Genomic DNA, 21390 nt, shown 5'->3' with positions numbered 1-21390 from the left:
GTATATCTTCTTCTTCTCTTCATTTCCAGAGCCCACACTCAGCTTAGGCTTCCTTGTGTGAGCTTCAGGGATCAGCCCATGACTTACCGTGGGAACTTGTTAGAAATGCCAAACTTTAGGCCTTCCTCTCCATTTGCATTTGGTTAAAATGCTTTGAGGTTAAGCTGGGTGCTCAGGCCTGTGATCCTACTCAGGAGGCTGAGATCTGAGAATTACAGTTCAAAGACAGCCCAGGCAGGAAAGTCCATGATTTATCTCCAATTAAATGGAGACAAATGGAGCTGTGTGGCTCCAGTGGTAGAGTGCTAGACTTGAAGAAAAAAAAAACAGAAAAAAAAAATGCTCAGACTGTGTCCAAGCCCTGAGTTCAAGCCCTAACTAGCAATAAATAAATAAATATGCTTTGAAGTTGATAGAAAGTCAATTGCAGAATGTGTTCTATCTTTAGGGAGAGTTTTATATCATTCATTAGCATTAGCTTTTTAAAATTGTTTTTGGTATGTGCATGTGTTGGTTTCAGGGCTTGATTTTTTTTTTTTTTTGGTTGTGGGACTTGAACTCAGGGTCCAGGCTCAGGGCCCAGGCTCTGTCCCTAAGCTTTTCTGTTCAAGGCTAGTACTCTACCACTTTTTTTTTTTTTGGCCAGTCCTGGGGCTTGAACTCAGGGCCTGAGCACTGTCCCAGAGTTTCTTTCTTTTTCTTTTTTTTTTTTTTGGGTCCGGTCATGGGGCCTGAACTCTGGGCCTGGGCGCTGTCCCTCAGCTCTTCAGCTCAAGGCTAGCACTCTACCATTTGAGCCACAGCACCACTTCCGGCTTTTTTCTTTTGGCTTATGTGGTGCTGAGGAATCGAATCCAGGGCCTCATGCATGCAAGGCAAGTGCTCTACCACTGAGCCACCTTCCCAGCCCTGTCCCAGAGTTTCTTTTGCTTAAGGCTAGCACTCTACCACTTGAGCCACAGTGCCATTTCTGGCATTTTCTGTTTATGTGGTGAGGAATCGAACCCAGGGCTTCGTGCATGCTAGGCAAGCCCTCTATCATTGAGCCACCTTCCCAGCCTACTCTATCACTTTGAGTCACAGCTCCTCTTCTTCTGGTTTTCCGGTGGTTAAGTGGAGATAAAGTTCTCAAGAACTTTCTTGCCTGGGCTGGCTTCGAACCACTATCCTCAGATCTTAGCCTCCTGAGTAGGTAGGATTACAGCTGTAAGCCACTGTCACTGGCTGTTATTTGTTTTAAATACTATGGGGAGGGGTTGCTGGGGAGGGTCTGGTCGTGGGGCTTGAACTCCAAGGTCTCCCTTGGAGTTCAGGCTATCCCTGAGGTTATTTTGCTCAAGGCTAGTGCTCTACCAATTTGAACCACACATCGTTTTTGGCCTTTTCTGTAGTTAATTGGAGTTAGAGTCTCACTGTATTTCCTGTCTGGGCTGGCTTCAAACCACTATCCTTAGATCTCAGCAGGTGTGAGGATTGCAGGTGTGAGCCACTGGCGCCTGGCCTTTATAATCTTTAAGTAGTTGTATGAAGGAGTTTCAATTCAATATGTCAATTTATGAGTTACAATGAACCTTGACCAATGTTACCTTTTACCTATGGCTATGTAACAAATTGCTCTGATACTTACTGGCTTGAAACAACACATTATTATTTCAGTATTTCTGTGGTTGAGGAACTTAGTTCAGCTGAGTCCTTTACTTTAGGGCTTCTTGCAAGAGCACAATCTGATGATTACACAAGGCCACAGTCCAAATTCAAGTTCACTTGCACTTAGTGGCAGCCAGCAGGACTGCTCCTCCCAGCCTGCTAGAATGGAAGTCTCAGTTCTGTATGTATGTATATAGATGTATGTACGTATGTATATATGTATAGTCTGTCTGTATGTATGTATATATGTATGTATGTATGTATATGTATAGATGTATGTATGTATGTGTATATGTATATGTATGTATGTATGTCCTGAGCACTGTCCCTTAGCAATTTTGCTCAAAGCTAGCACTCTACCACTTGAGACAGCTTCACTTCTGGCTTTTTTTTTCCCCTGCTTGTCCTGAGGCTTCAACTCAGGGTCTAGGTGTTGTCCCTGAGCTTTTGTGGGCAAGGCTAATGCTCTATCACTTGAGCCAAAGCTCCACTTCTGGCTTTTTGTAGTTAATTGGAGATAAGAGTCTCATGAACTTTCCTGATCCAGCTGGTTTTGAACCTTGATCCTCAGATCTCAGCCTCCTAAGTAGATAAGATTACAGTGCCTGGCCCACTTCTGGCGTTTTGCTGGTTAATTGGAAATCAGAGCTTCAGGTATTTTCTTGGTCTGGCTTTGAATCTCACTTCTCAGACCTTATGCTCTAAGTAACTAGGATTACAGGAGTGAGCTATCAGCACCTAGCTCAGTTCTGTCCGTTTTTAGCCACATGGGCATCTCCAACCTGAAGCTTTCCTCATCAAAGTCAATGAGAACATTTGCTAGCAAATGGAAGTCATGATCTTCTCATTTCCCGGAGGTGACTTTTTATTACCTTTACTGTGATCTGTTCATTGGAAGCAGGGCACTGTGCCCAGCCCACACTTAGAGGGATTCTACCAGAGCAAAAGCTATGACAACTAGGAAGTGGGATCACTGGGACCATCTGGGGAAGCAGCCCTGCTTCCTGCACAGCTGATTCTCATGGTGGAAAACTGCTCTAAACATGAATGTAAAGAAGCCCATCCTGAGCTGCATGCTGGTAGCTCATGCTGTGATTCTAGCTACTCAGGGAGATAAGATCTAAGCTTTCCAGTTCAAAGCCAGCAAATACATCCTGAAGGCTCTTAATCTCCAATTAACCAACAAATGGAAGTGGAAGTGGATGTGTAGGCCAAGTGGTAGAATACCAGTCTTGAGAGAACAACTAAGTAAGAGCATGAGGACAAGTCAAGCCCCAGTTAACCCTCTCCCCTGACCAAGCACACAGAAACAGAAAGAAGCCCATTCTGTACCTTACCTCAGAGTAGAAACTTGGAGTGATAAGTCAATGTGTGAGTCTGTGTCTGGGGTCCTCGCTAACAATATATAATTGAATGGCACATTCTCTCTAGAATCAAGCCATGTAGATTACATTATCCCTATCCTTTGTCTGTTTCTGCCAAACTAAATAGTCTGATGACTTTCTCCAGTACTTGGTAAGAATAAGGACTTTTTTCTAACTTGTTTGTATCAGTTGTTCTTTTTTTCTTTTTATCTTTTCTTTTCTGCCGATCCTGAGGCTTGAATTCAGGACCTGGGCACTGTCCCCGAGCCTCTCTTTGCTCAAGACTAGCACTCTACCACTTGAGTCACAGCACGCTTCCAACTTTTTCTGTGTATGTGGTAGTGAGGAATCAAACTTGGCTTCATGGATGCTAGGCAAGCACTCTACTACTAAGCCACATTCCCAGCCTAACATCTGTCATTCTCAGCCCAGCCTTATATCCTTTCTTAAATAACATTGCAAGTGACAGTTAGTAGTATTTTTGGAGGCTTGCTGAGTTCTAGTCACTGTGGAAAATGCTTTACACTTATTACTCCATTAACGTCACAGATATTCTTTTTTTTTTTTTTTTTTTGTCTGTTGTGGGGCTTGAACTCTGGGCTTGGGTGCTGTCCCTGTGCTCTTCAGCTCAAGGCAAGTGCTCTACCACTTGAGCCACAATGCCACTTCTGGTTTTCTAGTGGTTTATTGGAGATAAGAATCTCATGGACTTTCCTGTCTAGGCTGGCTCTGAACAGCAATCCTCAGATCTCAGCCTCCCGAGTAGCTAGGATTACAGGTGTGAGCCAGTGGCGTCCGGTACTTCACAGATATTCTGAGAAGCAAGTTTGTACTCTGGTCCCAAGGAGGGACCAGAAGCACTGAATTAATTTGCTTGGATCACGTTCCGAGACAGTAGAGGCTGTTTAACTCATGCTCTGAAATCATTAGCTTTGTACAGAAACATGAATGTTTTTCATTTCTACCTATTTTGTCATTTATATCATTGCCATGCATATTAGAGAAAAACTAGCTGGGTTCCATGGCTTATATGGGTAATTATAGCTACTCAGGTAGCTGAGATAAAAGGATCACATGTCCAAGCCAGCCAAAGCAATACAGTTCATACGCCTCCATCTCAATGGAAGAATCTGGGCATGAGGGCACATACTTGTACACTAAGGGAAGTGGCGATAGGAAGACTAAAACAGGAGGATCAAGTTTTAGAATAACTTCCTTGGCCACCGACCATTAACCAGCCTCCACCTGACCCAGCACTGGAGGACAACGCATTTGCTAGTGGTCTCTCTGTGCTGCCAGTGGGCTGAGGCCTAAGAAGCAGAGGCAGGCTGTGTTGAGAGCGTCCCTTGTTCATATTAGAGAAGCCAGCCAGGACTAATGGGCCCTGGGCCTGTGGGAGAGACAGGACTGGCAGCCACCATGTTTGGAGAGATATCAGGGTATTCTCACAGGGCTAGCATTTTCCCAGGCTAGGCTGGAGTCTGATGCCAGGCGAAGGTCTGGTGGTTGCTGGGTGCCTAGAATAGTTTGTTTAGAGTGGTTGGTCACTCCTGGTAGTTCTGTAGTCCCAGGGTAGGGTTAACGATGATCCAGAATTGAGTATCTATGACAGCTGTTATTTGCAAGTGGTAATTATTTAGATTAATAGGGTTAATGTCAGATGCTGAACTTGTGTGGACCCACTTTCTTCAAAGAGGTCACTGTCTAGTCAGTGGCCAGTGATAGTCAAGCCAATTACTTATAGACTGAACTATAAGACTAAAATATGTCCTTAAAGAGATTTAAAACTGCAACTTATTTCAAATGTCAGGGACTCCATAAAGATGTGTTGAGTAAATAGATGCAGGAATGAACAAATGTTTGTCTCATGTATCTACTGGTTCAGAAGAAGAAGAATTACTTATGAACTGCTATTATTATTATTACTATTATTGTCTCTCAGGATTAGACATATGACAAGGACCCATATAGCTTTTGTTTTGTTTTGGTGTGTGTGTGTGTGTATGTGTGTGTGTGTGTGTGTGTGTGTGTGTGTGTGTGTGTGTGTGTGTGTGTTGGTACTGGAGCTTGAACTCAGGACATGTCCCTTTGCTTTTTGCTCAAGGCTGATGCTCTACCACTTGAACCATAGCTCCACTGCAGACTTTTTGGTGGTTGACTAGAGATAGGAGTCTCATGGATTTTTCTGCCTTGGCTGGCATTGAATCGTGAACCTCAGATCTCAGCCTCCTGAGTAGCTAGGATTACATGTGTGAGCCACTGGCACCCTGCTTTTATCCATATAGTTTTATTAAGCAAATGACTATATGTCACTGTACAGAAAAACTGAAAAATACTCTCTAGGAAAGTAGCCCTCTGGTGACATCTACTGAATCATGTTGATAATTTCCAATCTCATGAGCACACTTAGATCTCTTCTCTCTTCTTTGAGGCGGGCAGTGCTGGAGTTTTTACCTGTACTTATGGATCAAGAGACAAAGAGCCAGGTCAGCTGCGTTTTGTGCTTAAGTTCTGAAGACACACCTGGAAAGCCAGCTTCTGAAGGCAGCTTCATTCTCGTGGTTGCCCTGGAAGTGGGTTGTGGACTGACCACTGAATTGGGTTTTTGGGGAGCAGGATCCAGGCTGGTGGAGGTGAAAACTATGTAGCAATGAAGACTGAGCATCTTTTTTGTAAATTATTTCATATAAATAATTACAACTGCCTTATAAAAAGTGATATTTTTTCTTTCTTTTGGCAGCATTGGGGATAGAACCCGGCCCTTCTGCTTGCTAGACAGTGCCACACTGAGCCCTCACACGAGGGCAACCCCATTCTAGAACAATCAAAACACAATCTTGGCCAGGCGCTGGTGGCTCATGCCTGTAATCCTAGCTATTCAGGAGGCTGAGATCTGAGGATCGCGGTTCAAAGCCAGCCCCGGCAGGAGAGACGGTGAGACTCCTATCTCCAATAAACCACCAGAAAACCGGAAGTGATGCTGTAGCTCAAGTGGTAGAGTGCTCGCCTTGAGCTGAAGAGCTGAGGGACAGCGCCCAGGCCCAGAGTTCAAGCCCCACGGCCGACCAAAAAAAAAAAAAATCTTGGAAAAATCAAGGGAACACGGCAACAGTTGAGAATGAAACCACATGTGTTGGCCTTTGGAGTTCATGCTCTCCCTTTTGCATTATGGTGATCGGAGGTAATTTTTTTTTTTTTTTGTTTCTCTTTCTTTTTTTTTTTTTTAATTTTTTTATTGTAGAGATACTATTCAGAGGGTTACAGTTACATGAGTGAGGTAATGAGTACACTTCCACTTCCTCTTGAACATTGTTACCCCCTCCATTGTTTTCCCCCTACCATCCCCTCCCTCCCTCCCTTCCCCAAGGTTCTTTTTTTTTTTTTTTTTTTTTTGATCGTGATTAAGTGATTACTTAATTTCCGGAAATTCACAGTATTGTGGAATAATGATGTTCATTTAAAGTCACAAGTTCATTCTAACTTTCCTGGAGCAAATTGTCTATCACAGTCTGTAATATATAACGGTGCTCATATGTTATATACCATATATGTGATCAGCAGCATGGGGATATTTAGTAGTGGTTCAACCAGATGAGTGGGAGTTCTTTGTTTCTTAAGTCCTGTTAGTTTTGTCATATCACCTAACATTTTGGATTCATCATCCACTTATCAGGGAGACCATGTACTGTTTGTCTCTTCGTTCTTGGCTTACCTCGCTCAACATGATTCCTTCTAGCTCCATCCATTTCCCTGCAAATGCCATTATTTTGTCATTTCTAATGGCTGCATAATATTCCATTGTGTATAGATACCACAATTTTTGGATCCATTCATCTGTGGTGGGGCATCTAGGTTGTTTCCATATCCTAGCTATTGCGAACAGTGCTGCAATAAACATGGAGGTGCATGTGTCTTTGTATATTGGTTCCTGTTGTTCAGGGTAGATGCCTAGAAGTGGTCGTAAGGAAGGTCAATCTTTAGCTTTCTAAGGACCCTCCAGACTGCTTTCCAAAGTGGTTGTATGAGTGTACATTCCCACCAGCAGTGTAATAGCGTTCCTCGTTCTCCACATCCCCTCCAGCATTTGTCGTTGGCTGATTTGTGGATGTGGGACATTCTGACTGGGGTAAGGTGGTATCTCAGGGTTGTCTTTATTTGCATTTCCTTCACCACCAGGGATGATGAACATTTCCTCATGTGTTTCTTTGCCATTTTTATTTCTTCATTTGAGAAGTCCCTCTTTAGTTCCCTTGCCCATTTAGTAATTGGTTTGTTGGGTTTGGGAGGGATTAGTTTCTTGAGTTCCCTGTATATACAGGATGTTAACCCCTTGTCTGATATATTGCTGGTAAATATTTTTTCCCAATTAGTTGGTTGTCTTTCTAGCTTGGTTGCGATAGCTTTATCTGTGCAGAAGCTTTTTATTTTAAGGTAGTCCCATTTGTCGAGTCTCTCTCCAATTTGTTGTGACCCTGGGACTCTGTTCAGGAAGTTCCTTCCTGTGCCTATTAGTTCAAGTGTCTCTCCTACTCTGTCCTGCAGTAGTTTCAGAGATTCAGGTTTAATGTTAAGGTCTTTAATCCATTTTGAGTTGATGTTGGTGCATGGTGATAGGCTGGGGTCCACTTTTAGTTTTCTGCATGTGGCTGCCCAGTTTTCCCAGCACCAGCGGTTGAAGAGGCTGTGTTTCTTCCATTGTATGTCTTTGGCTCCTTTGTCGAATATCAGCTGGCTGTAGGCCTGTGGATTTATTTCTGGATCTTCTATTCTGTTCCATTGGTCTTCGGGTCTGTTTTTGTGCCAGTACCATGCTGTCTTTGTTATTATAGCTCTGTAGTAGAGTTTGAAGTTCGGCATGGATAGCCCTCCCATATTGTCTTTATCCCCTAGAATTGTTTTGGCTATTCTAGGTCTTTTGTTGTTCCATATGAATTTTTGGACTGTTTTCTGTATTTCAGAGATGTACGTCATTGGGATTTTAATAGGAATTGCGTTGAATTTGTATATTAGTTTTGGAAGTATTACCATCTTTACTATATTAAGTCGGCCTATCCAGGAGCATGGGAGGTCTTTCCATTTCCTAGTGTCTTCTGCAATTTCTTTCTTTAACTTTTTATAGTTCTCATTAAATAGTTCTTTTACATCTTTGGTTAGGTTAATTCCTAAATATTTTATTTTTCGGGAGGTTATTGTGAATGGGGTTGCTCCCTTTATTTCCCTCTCTTCCTGTACATTATCAGTGTATAGGAAGGCAACTGATTTTTGTGGGTTTATTTTGTATCCTGCTATTTTGCCAAAGTGATTTATGATTTCTAAGAGTTTGGGGATGGAGTTTTTGGGATCGTGGAGGTATAGTATCATGTCGTCTGCAAAAAGGGATAGTTTAACTTCTTCTTTTCCTATGCGGGATCGGAGGTAATTTAGAAGGAGAAGAGCACAGTGGTAACTAGTGGTTACCAGTGGCAAACAATCTCACTCTTCGGAGCCTTCCCAAGCAAGCCTCGGTGTTGGGAGTAAATGTTGGGATAGAAAATACTTAGGTAGCCGGGCGCAGGTGGCTCACACCTGTAATCCTAGCTACTCAGGAGGCTGAGATCTGAGGATCATGGTTCAAAGCCAGCCGGGGCAAGGAAAGTCAGTGAGACTCTTATCTCCAATAAACCACTAGAAAACCCGGAAGTGGCGCTGTGGCTCAAACGGTAGAGCACTCTCCTTGAGCTGAAGAGCTGAGGGACAGCGCCCAAGCCCAGAGTTCAAGCCCCATGACCAACCAAAAAAAAAAGAAAGAAAGAAAGAAAAGAAAATATTATGTAACCATGTGGGCTATTCAAAAGAAGAGAGAGGTTATTTACATTTTTAGGGAGCTAGGAATGGCAATTTCTCTCAGCAAACCTTTTTGAAAATTGCTGAAAACATATTATCAGAAACTTTTGGAAGATGGTTTGATGTTGAAAAAAAGAGATTTAATTACTTCTATGCTAAAATTATATTCATAATTTGAAAATAAGACACCAAGAAAAACTGGTTCTTTCTTAAATTGAGATCATCTGTCTTTAAGAGAAAACAAAACAACCATTCTTCAGGATCATTATATTTCTTTGGAGAATGAAATTTATGCTGTTGATATCCCATAAATATGTTAACTGTGCATGGTTGGATGATTTGTATGCAAGTGTAGTCTCAACTGTGAAGAACAAGCATGCTTTCTCTACAGCTTTACATTTTTTTAATTTAAATTTTGTTTATTCATTGTGCTGGTCCTGGTGCTAAAACTCAGGGATTGGGTGCTGTCCTTGAGTTTTTTTGCTGATGCTAGCTCTACTACTTGAGCCACAGCTCCACTTCCAGATTTCTGGTGGTTAATTGGCAAAAGCAGTCTCACAGACTTACCTGTCTGGGCGGCTTTGAACTGCAATTCTCAGATCGCAGCTCTCTGAGTAACTAGGATTACAGATGTGAGCCACCAGGGCTAGATTTTTAATTTAATTTAATTTTTGGTGTACTACTCCTCAGGCTTGAATTCAGGGCCTAGGCACTGTCCTTCAGCTTCTTTTGCTCAGAGTTAGTGTTTCATCACTTGAGTCACAGCCTCACTTTTAGATTTTTTTTGGTAGTTTATTGGAGATAAGAATACCAAGGACTTTCCTTCCTGGGCTGGCTTCTACCCTGGATCCTCAGGTCTCAACTTCCTGAGTAGCTAAGATTATAAGTATGAGACACTGGTTTGGATTTATTTTTAGTTTTGCTTGTACTGGGGTTTAAACTCAGGGCCTCAGGCTTGCTTGCTAATGGCTGGAAATCTACCATCTAAACCACACCTCCAAGCCTGTTTTTTTGCTGGTTATTTTGGAGATGAAGTTTCTCAGACATTTTTGCCCAGGATTAGCTTGAAACTGCAATCTTATGGACCTCTGTCTTTTGAGTAGTTAGGATTACAAGCATGACTCAACAGTGCTCAATTCCCTTTAGCTTTTTAGACTTAAATTGTCATTTTGGATTAAGGAATTTGTGGTGTCAGCTCATTGAGCAGTTACTGCCTTCAGGTCTGGTTTTCAGTGATCAAAACAAGCGTAGTTATTAAGATGAATGATGGTCACTGTAATGACCTGAACCTTGTACATTAGAGCATTTGCTATATGTTTCCTACCTGTGGGTTCTTAGAAAGGCTAAGGATTATACAAACTACATTGAAGTATGAAGCATATATTTTAAAGCTGGTTTACCATCTAAATGAAATAATTTAATTTAATTTTTATAGTTTAACATGTTAAATATTTTAGCATGGAAAGTTCCACTAACCACAAGGTAAATAAAATAAAGCATGACATTGAAAAATAATAATAGTAAGCTAAGCTGGGAACTGGTGGTCCACTCTTTTTTTTCTTTTCCTTCCTTCCTTCCTTCCTCCCTCCCTCCCTCCCTCCCTCTTTCTTCTTTCTCTCTTCCATGAGTCCTGGAGCTTGACCTCTGGGCCTGAGCACTGTTCCTTTTTTGCTCAAGGCTAGCACTCTACCACTTGAGCCACAGTACCACTTCCAGCTTTTTCTGTGTATGTGGTACTGAGGAATCAAATCCAGGGCTTCTTGCATGCTAGACAAGCACTCTACCACTAAGCCACATTCCCAGCCCTGGCCTGCTCTTCTTCTTCTTTTTTTTTTTTTTTTGGGTCCAGTCATGGGGCCTGAACTCTGGGCCTGGACACTGTCCCTCAGCTCTTCAGCTCAAGGCTAGAGCTCTACCACTTGAGCCACAGCACCACTTCCGGCTTTTTTCTTTTTGCTTATGTGGTGCTGAGGAATCGAACCCAGGGCCTCATGCATGCAAGGCAAGCACTCTACCACTGAGCCACCTTCCCAGCCCATGGCCCCCAGTCTTCTTATCCTAGGTACTTAGGAGGTTGAGACCTGGAGAAGATCCTAAGATGAAAAGTTTGCTAGGGCTGGGAAGGTGGCTCAGTGGTAGAGCGCTTGCGTTGCATGCCTGAGGCCCTGGGTTCGATTCCTCAGCACCTCATAAGCCAAAAGAAAAAAGCCGGAAGTGTTGCTGTGGCTCAAGTGGTAGAGCGCTAGCCTTGAGCTGAAGAGCTGAGGGACAGCGCCCAGGCCCAGAGTTCAGGCCCCACAACTGGACCCAAAAAAAAAAAAAAAAAAGAAAAGTTTGCTAGACTCCATTTTCAAAATAGCACAAAACAGGGCTTGAGTTCCTACTCAAGGCGTAGAATGCTATTCTAACAAGTTCAAACTGCTGAGTTCAAACCCTACTACCACAAAAAAAAAAAAAAAAAAAAAAAAAGAAAAGAAAAGAAAAAGAAAGGAAGAGGGAGAAAGCAAGAAAAGCAAGCAAGAAAATCTAATACCATGAAAATCCACACGGTGGTGTTCCAGGACTATGTAGTGAGTTTGTAGTTGCTGGAAAAGAGTTCTGTGCTCAGGGCAAATCTGAAATCTGACTTGTGGTTAAAAAGAAGCAGCCAAAGGAGGAGGAAGAGACAAGGCTTTGTGGCTGGTTTTTGTTGTTGTTGTTGTTTTCAGTTGGGCTGTAGTGTGAGTTTCAGGCCTTGAGGCTTCCCTCATATACAACGTGTTTTCTAGGTCTGCCTGGGCAGGTGCTGTTCTATTTTCCTTTGTTTATCTGAGTTCCATGAATTCTTCCCAGAATTAAGCTTCCTTCTCTTCTGTTCCCTTGCTTGCTTGATCTAATTGGCCTGGCCTGGTATTAGAGTGAAAGCCTTGTGCCTGGTAACTCGTCCATCAATCTCAATAGGTGTCTGGCTTCTTTGGTCACAGGAATTTAGAGTGGGGAAAGAGGAAAATAAGAACAAGTTGGAACTCATAAGGAGCTGGAGCCCACACATACTGCAGTTTGCTAGTATATATGGCCTCTGACCTTGATCTAATGGGTGTTCGGCAGAAGAAGCACACTCCTGTAATCCGATCAGGAGGCTGAGATATGAGGATCATGGTTTGAAACTAGCCTGGACGGGAAATTCTATGAGACACCTTGTCTCCACTTAACCACTAAGAAGTTCAAGTCCAATTATCTACACACACACACACACACACACACACACACACACACACACACACACACACACACACACACACACACACATACACACACACACACACAATACAATTACTATATGATCCCAGAATTCCACTTCTGGTTATATAATCCAAGATATAAGTCTCAAAGATATATTTATTTTTATTTTTTATTGTGAAAATACTGTACAGAGGGGTTACAATTACATGGGCAAGATAGTGAGTACATTTCTTATCAAGCATTGTAGCCTCCTCCTTTGTTTACCCTTCCCATCCCTTCCCAGCCTCCCCCATCCCCCCCACAATCCCCCCCCCCACTTCAAAGATATATTTGTATATCCATGTTCACAACATTTTTATTCACTATGGCCAAAAAGTAGAATTATCCATGGATGAATGGATAAAAGAATATGATATTTGCAAACCATGAGATATTATTCAGCCTTAAGGAAGAAAATTTGACACATACAACAACATAAATAAATCTTAAAGTCATTATGCCAAGTGACATAAATTACTCCTAGGAAGACAAATAGTGTATGATTCCATTTACATGGGGTACCTATGTTTCTGGTTAGAGTGGGTCAAAAATTGAGAGGCAGTTCACAATAGCCAAAGTTTGGAAACAACCCAGACGCCCCACTACTGATGAATGGATTAAAAAATTGTGGTATCTATATACAATTGAATATTATGCAGACATTAGAAAGGACAAAATAATAGCATTTGCAGGGAAATGGATGGAACTAGAGCAAATTATTTTGAGTGAAGTAAGCCAAGAACAAAGAGACAAACGGCACATGGTCTCCCTGATATATGGATGCTAAAGCCAAAATGCAAGAAGATATGACAAAGTGAACAGGACTCAAGAAACAAAGGAGAGGGGCTGGGAAGATGGCTCAGTAGTAGAGTGTTTGCCTCACATGCATGAGGCCCTAAGAAATCAAATCTCAGCACCACATAAACAGAAAAAAAAGCCAGAAGTGGCACTGTGGCTCAAGTGGTAGAGCGCTAGCCTTGAGCTGAATTGCTAAGGGACAGTGCCCAGGCCCAGAGTTCAAGCCCCACGACTGACCAAAAAAAAAGAAACAAAGGACAGCCATCCACTTTGTCATATCATTGCTAAATGACTCCATGGTCTTGACCATATATTGGGTAGATATATGCATGCAACGGAAGGAAGCCCGAAGGAGGAACAGAATAAGTGGGAAACAGAACAACAACACAAAGGGGCCCATCAGGTGCACTGGACATAGATGAAAATGAACTAAGCAACCCAAAGACAGCGATGGGAAGGGAGGAATGAGAGGGAAGGAGGGAACAGCCCACACTAAGCAAAAGGAAAGAAATGTAATCATCACCTGATGTGGAAAAAGTAACTTGTACTGTCAAAGCTCATAGAATTCACAAACTTCATAGACCATGATAATGACAATTTGCCTTGTAAAGGTTAAAATGTGTTTGTGACTCTATCACTATTCCACAATACTGTGAAATATGTGAAATTTATGTTGTCACCTAATCTCAATTTAAAATAAAAGTGAGAGAAGGGATGGGTTAGGCGCGATGGGTGACAATGTTGCCAGACACCTTGTACTCATGTACTGTTCTGTAGATTGGGAACTTCTTTGTACAACTACTTAAAGCTATAATGATTTTAAAAAATGTAAAAAAAATTGAGAGAGGTAGAAAGTTGAATGGTGTTGCCATAGGATAGGGAAAAGAGGAAAATGATGATATTTAATGGTAAAAAGTTTTACTTTTTGTTGTTGTTGTTTTTTGGGTCCGGTCGTGGGGCCTGAACTCTGGGCCTGGGTGCTGTCCCTCAGCTCTTCAGCTCAAGGCTAGCACTCTACCACTTGAGCCACAGCGCCACTTCCGGTTTTTTTTCTTATGTGGTGCTGAGGAATCGAACCCAGGGCCTCAGGCATGCAAGGCAAGCAAGCGCTCTACCACTGAGCCACCTTCCCAGCCCCTAAAGTTTTACTTTTTAATTTATAGAATTGATTTTTTTTGGGTCCGGTCATGGGGGCCTGAACTCTGGGCCTGGGCACTGTCCCTCAGTTCTTCAGCTCAAGACTAGCACTCTACCACTTGAGCCACAGTGCCACTTTCAGTTTTTTTTTCTTTTTGCTCATGTGGTGCTGAGGAATAAAACCCAGGACCTCATGCATCCAAGGCAAGCGCTCTACCACTGAGCCACCTTCCCAGCCCCTAGAATTGATTTTTTTGTTGTTGGTTGTAGGGCTTGAACTTTGGGCCTGGGTGCTATCCCTCAGCTCTTCAGCTCAAGGCGAGCGCTCTACCACTTGAGCTACAGTGCCATTTCTGGTTTTCTGAGTGGTTTATTAGAGCTAAGAGTCTCACAGACTTTCTTTTATTTTTTATTTTTTTTTTATCCGGTTGTAGGGCCTGAACTCTGGGCCTGAGCACTGTCCCTCAGCTCTTCAACTCAAGGCTAGTGCTCTACCACTTGAGCCACAGCACCACTTCCGGCTTTTTTCTTTTTGCTTATGTTGTTCTGAGGAATCGAACCCAGGGCCTCATGCATGCAAGGCAAGCGCTCTACCACTGAGCCAACTTCCCAGCCCCTCTCACAGACTTTCTTGCTGGGTTGGCTTTGAACTGCAATCCTCAGATCTCAGCCTCTTGAGTAGCTAGTTGTGAGCCACCAATGCCCAGCTAAATTTTTCTTTTAATAAAATTAGATTTTAGGGTTTTTTTTGTTGTCTATTTTTTATTAATTTATTTTTTATTTTTTATTATTTATTTTAAGTTCAAAGCCTGAGTGCTGTCCCTTAGTTTTCTACTTCAAGACTGGTGCTCTAACACTTGAGCCAAAATTACACTTTTGACTTTTTTAGTTGATTGGAGATAGGAGTCTCATAAACTTTCCTGCCTGGGCTGGCTTGGAACCTTGCTCCTCAGATCTCAACTACTTAGATCCTGAGTAGCTAAGATTACAGATGTGTTCCACTGGTCCTTGGCTAAGTTATCTTTAACTGATTGTACAAATGGGTTTCAATTCAACATGTCAGATTATTAGTACAATGCATCTTGACCAATGTCATCCATCCATCCCTTCATTCATCCTCTCCTATCTCCCATAATCCCTTTCATCTCATTACCTAGTTCTATTTCCACATATGTGCACTGAATATTATGACTGTTTCATCTGCTTACCCTCCCATCAACTATTCACTTTTATGAGATAAACAGGTTCCAGAGATTTCACACAACCATATGAATGTACTTAACCTTAAATGTATGTATCCATAATTTTTTAGATGCATTTTACCACAATTAAAAAAATAGTTTCAAACTGAAGATAATATTAAAAAATAGTGCAATGAACACTTCCGTGTTCTCCATCTTCATTTATCTCAACTTTTTCCTCTTCCTTTTTCTTTCTTTCTTTCTTTCTTTCTTTCTTTCTTTCTTTCTTTCTTTCTTTCTTTCTTTCCTTTCTTTCTTTCTTTCTTTCTTTCGTTCTTTCTTTCTGTCTTTCTTTCTTTTGTGTGTGTGTGTGTGTGTGTGTGTGTGTGTGTGTGTGTGTGTGTGTGTGTATGTGTGTGTGTGCGCACATGCACACCAGTCCTGGGGCTTGAACTCAGGGCCTAGGTACTGTCTTTGGCCTTTTGTTCAAGGCTAGCACTCTACCACTTGAACCAGTGTCACTCCTGCCTTTTCTGTTTTTGTAGTACTGAAGAATCAAACCCAGGGCTTCATGCATGCTAGGCAAGCACTCTACCAGTAAGCCACATTCCCAGCCCAAATTTTATTTCTTTAGGTCATTGTACAAAGGAATTGCCATTCAACAGAGCAGTTTATGAATACAGTATGTCTTGGTCCACATCACCCCTTTCAACATTCTCCCCACCCCTCCAAACCCACCCCTTCTCTCACTTTTCTTAATTTTAGGTTATGTATTAAATTTTTATTTGCCATTTAACAAAGCATTTGATCTTGGCTATGGTAAATAATACTGCAATAAACATGGTTGTTGTGGCATCTCTAACTATAAAGGAAATGCAAATCAAAACAACACTTAGATTTCATCTCACCCCAGTTAGAATGGCCATTATTAAGAAATCTAACAATAACCAATGCTGGCATCGATACGGCCAAAAGGGAACACTATTACACTGTTGGAGGGAATGTAAACTTGTTCAAACACTCTGGAAAGCAGAGTGATACTACCCCATGATGATACTACCCTATGACCCCGCAACTCCACTTTTGGGCATTTATCCAGTACAACTCAAGTATTTTTATGTTGGAAAGTAAGTTATAGACATCATGATACTTTCCAGTTGAATATTTAAGCCTTGTCTCCTAAGAAAAAGAGCATTTTCCATAACATTACATTCAAGAAATTGAATATATGCTTAGTAGCAGCAATGTTATCAAATGTATATAAATCATTTCTAGGATTTATCAGTTGTACCAATAATTGGAATCTTTAGACTTTTTGGTGGACCAATTTTAGTTGAAACTGAATCCTTTCTATATGTTACATATTGTTTAAGGGAATGAATAGCTCAGGGTAGAAAAATGGTAGACAGTAAACAAAATTGATAAATAATATGTGGTACTGAGACCAGGGTTCTGTCAAGGAGGCTGGGTGAAGGGAAGAGGGAAACCAGTTTATAGCATCAGCCATCTTCTGAAGATTCCCTCCAGAAGAGCAAAGATCATTTGGAGTTGATTGAGTAAAGACGTTAAGGATGTGAGAACGAGAACTGGGAGACTAGTCTGAAGGTGAGCTGCTACGAGCTGGCTGGGGTGTAAGAGCAGAGGTCATGGAGGCAAATCCTAGAGGTATTTTGGATATAGAGCCAATCGGAATTGATGACTTGGATGTGGAAAAGAAAGTGACAGGAAGTACAGAGAGACTCCAGGGCTTTGGAGATGAGCAAGCAGAACAATTGCATTGGCATCTCCTGACATGGAAAAGAACAGAAAAATGAGGTTTATCTTGAATCATGTAATTGCCACCGTTACTTCAAGAGGTAGGCATGATTATTACTTCACCTTACCTCTCAGGGAAATAAAACTGGGAGATTCAATACTTTGCTTAAGACCACATAGCTAGTGAGTGTCAAAGGTGGATTAAATCCAGGTTCTCTTAACCATCACATGACACTGTCTCTTATTAGTTATATATCTGTGTATCTATCTATTTATTTATTTATTTATTGAATTTAGAGCCTCAAGCTCTCACTTGGCTATTTTCTACTCTGGTACTCTACCATTTGAGCCACATTTCCACATCTGGCTTTTTGCTGGTTAATTAGAGATAGAGTCTCACAGTTTTCTTCCCTGGGCTAGCTTCAAACTGCAATCCTCAGATCTCAGCCGCCAAGGTAGTCAGGTTTACAAGTGTGAACCACTAACACTCAGCTTCTCTTGAATTGTTAGCTCTTTCTAAGGAACTTTATGGAAGTTCGTTTGTCCTCTCATTCCATCCCTTCTTCCTTCTATCGTATTCTTCTTCCCTCCTTGTCCTTCTTTCCTTCCTCGAGCATTTTCATACAGACTCGGTGCTAGCCTTTATGCCAAGAACACTGTTTACACAAATGGATAATTAAGGCAATCACTTCTAAACACATCTCCTGTGTGTTGCCCATCCTCAGGATTTTGCCTCAGGCCTCACTTCAGTTCTTCTGCAGCAATCCCATACTTATGGAGGACCACCTAGAGTTAATGCTCCACCTTGACTTCTGGTCTCTGTCTCCGAGGCCTATTAGGTATCTTCACCGCATGCTCTGTGGACACAGGAAAGCGAACAGTCCCATCGAATCTCAGCATCTCTCCACCCTACACCTGTTCTCAAAATACAGACAGTACTGTGATTGTCCACAGCTCCCCTCTTTCCGGTCATGCCCATCTTCCAGGGCCCTGATTTTCGCTCATGCCCTTCCTCACCCTCACACAAGCAGTTTGTCCTTCCCGTTCAGGATCTCACAGCTCTGGGTGCATGCACACTGTTACCTCTGGGTGAAAGTAGAGGACATGTGTTTGCTTTCTCATGGAGAAAATGACTTGTTGATGAATTTTTCCCCAAGTCCCCAGCACCATGGTAGACACGGTGTTACCTACAATTTGGGAACATGACAATTGGGGAACATGAAATCTCTGTCACAAGGGGGCACTACTGGCAGGGGGTTCATCTTACCAAAAACTGACCGCATCTCTCCTAAAGGATGATGGGCAAATCAGTAAGCTAGTTTGCACGTGTGTGTGTGTGTGTGTGTGTGTGTGTGTGTGTGTCTGTTTGTGTGTGTGTGTGTGTGCGTGCGCATGTGCGCACCTGGCACTGTCCCTGAGCTTTTCAAGGTAAACTTGAACCACAATTCCAATTCTGGCTTTTCGTGGTTTATTGGATATAAGAGTCTGGCTTGGCACTGTCATGCTCAGATCTCAGCCTTCTGAGTAGATAGGATTTCAGGTGTGAGCTATTAGCACCCCAGCAAAAAGCTAATTTGCTGTTCTGCCTTTCACAAATAGGTTTCCTTTCGTTTTCCTTCCATTTTTGCTTCCTTCCTACCTTCCTTCCATTCATCCCTTCTCTCGCCCTCCCCCTCCCCCCTTATTTCTCTCTACCTGGGCTAGAAAGATCAGTTCCATTGGTCTTTGGGCATGATATCACAAAAACATCTCTAGTTCAGAGCCTGATCCTTGAGGATGATGAGCGCACAGGGATAGTGAAGCCCCTGCCCTGACCAGAGAGTACCAGCTGCACAAGGAAGCTGAAAAAGACCAAGAGATCCTGAGTTTAAACCCCAGGACCAGCAAGAAAGGGGATGGGGGTGTGGTGGTGGTAGGGGAGAGAGAATTATGGCTGTTGATAGAAAGAACCATTGATATAAATGGAACAACTCATGAGATGTAGGAGTGCCTTGCCCACCCAGCCTGCAGAAAATGATAGCTCTAGTCTGACCACCCACAGTCAAAACTGTCCCTCTCTACTTACAAGGAGCTAATGACATCTCTAGGAGTTAATTATGCATAGTGTAGCTGTTCAGGAATGTCCACCCTCTCCCCCCCCCCCCCCACCAGCTCCAATAAAAGCTGAAGACATCAGGCCCACATGGCAGCCGTCCTTTGCTTCTGGAGACTATACTTTTTCTTTGCCTTGCATTAATAAACCCCCTTTGCATTTAAATCTCCTCTCTGTCCACCCTTGAATTCTTACTCTGATGAAAGTCAGAACCTTCTGGCCCTTGACCTGATGACCCAGGCCCTATAACAATAATGTCTCTCCCAAATCTTCCTTCCTGATCTCTCTGGTTTCTCTTAAGAACAACTCCAACCTCATTTGTGTTCCTATCCTACTTAAAGTATACTAAGTACAAACTGAGCTCCAGGTGTCATAAAATACCGGGTCAAGAAAAAAGAGGAATAAGCATCATCCCTCTTAGCCAAGCATGCCTGTGGCTCACACTTGTAATCCTAGCTACTCCAGAGGATGAGATGGGAGGACTGTAGTTCAAAGCCAGCTCAGGAAGAAAAGTCATGAGATCCCTATCTCCAATTAACCACCAAAAACCCAGAAGTGGCAGAGTGCTGGTGGCTCACACCTGTGATCCTAGCTACTCAGGAGACTGAGCTCTAAGGATTGCAGTTTGAAGCCAGCCTGGACAGGAAAGTCCATGAGACTTTTATCTCCAATTAATCACCTGAAAACCAGAAGCGTCATTGTGGCTCAAAGTGGTAGAGCACTAGGTATGAACAAAAAACTCAGGGACAGGGCTGGGAAGTTGGCTCAGTGGTAGAGCACTTGCCTTGCATGCCTGAGGCGCTAGGTTCGATTCCTCAGCACCACATAAGCAAAAAGAAAAAAGCCGGAAGTGGTGCTGTGGCTCAAGTGGTAGAGCAATAGCCTTGAGCTGAAGAGCTGAGGGACAGTACACAGGCCCAGAGTTCAGGTCCCACGACCGGACCCAAGAACAAAACAAAAACAAAAACAAAAACTCAGGGGCAGTGTCCAGGCCCTGAATTCAAGCAGAGGTCTGGTTCAAGCTTTGAGCAAAAAAGCCAAATGAGAACTTGAGGCCCTGAGTTCAAGCCCCAGTACCAGCACACAAAACACGCACAGACACACATACACACCACACACCACACACACACACACACACACACACACACACACACACACACACACACATACACACAGACACACACACGAAGAAGAATGGCTAGTTAATTAAAGAACATTTTTTCTTATCACACATGTTGAGAAATATTGGATTAAACAGATTGTTTATAATATAAAAGCCTACACTTTTCCAGTCAGTAAATTGAAGGGGCATGTAAAAAGAGTGTGGGGAACCAGATGCAAATCACTTTTAGTAAAGCAGCAGATTTCCAAGGCTTTCCAAGTTTCTTGTGAGCCAGCCTTGAAGCTGGAATATGGCTTGTGTGTGCAGGGGGCAGGGAGTGGGGGTGGACCATGAGGCAGTTCAATAACCTGAGTCAAAAGGGCAGGCTCCAGTGTGTTCAAAAGAAAATGCCATTGATCATAATAATGCTGTGTATTTAAATGGCCTTTGATCTGTGCCACTCCCAGTACTTTGATGCCCATTAATTATGCCTTCCAGTACACCTCTGAGGTAAGTAAAAATTATTATGCCCATTTTACAGGTGAAGACTCCTGGAGGAATAGGAATGAAGTATTGAGGCCACATGAAAACCAATGGCAAAGCAGATTTTCTCAATGGCACAGTCTGTGGCACTGCTTCTAGGGTAAGGCTGACTGTACTTTTGTAAACTTGGAGAACATGAACTTCTGTTTTGCATGTAACACGGTTAAACACGTGAGCATGTGCAGGCTGATCTGCCAAACCCTACACACTAGGGAAGCATGGCAACCTCAAATCCCCTTAGCCAGCCGGGTCCCTGTGAGCAAGAGCCACAGAGATAGTGTGACTACATTACTTATTTTAGTGACCCTTCAGGGTTAGCGACACAGATGTCTTCGTACAGATTTAAGCTGTTTTGCTTTCAGAAGGGTAAATGTTCACATTTAGAAAAAAAATCATTTAAAATAATCTGCTTAAATTGAAGGCCATTTCAGCATTTTTGGAAGAGTGTCTGGTCATAGGAGTTCCTATTTGGAAAACTAGTGTCCTGAGAAATCTAGAGCAAGGGTGTTCATTAGACATAAGGAAGGAGAAAAGGCAGCTGAAGTCCCGGGCGTATCTCTCATGTGGCAGTGCTGGACTTGCTCTTCTTTCAAGCCCAGCGACATCCACTTGAGCACAAATCATGGTCTCTGGAAATCAAATCGCCAGTCCCACCCAGAGAAGCTGCCAGAATTTGTTCTTCTAAGG

This window comes from Dipodomys merriami, unplaced genomic scaffold (genome assembly GCF_024711535.1).
Source record: "Dipodomys merriami isolate MVZ:Mamm:240054 unplaced genomic scaffold, mDipMer1.0.p SCAF_38, whole genome shotgun sequence".
Lineage (NCBI taxonomy): Eukaryota > Metazoa > Chordata > Mammalia > Rodentia > Heteromyidae > Dipodomys > Dipodomys merriami.
The sequence above is the reverse complement of the archived record's forward strand: the minus strand, read 5'-3'. Positions refer to the sequence as shown.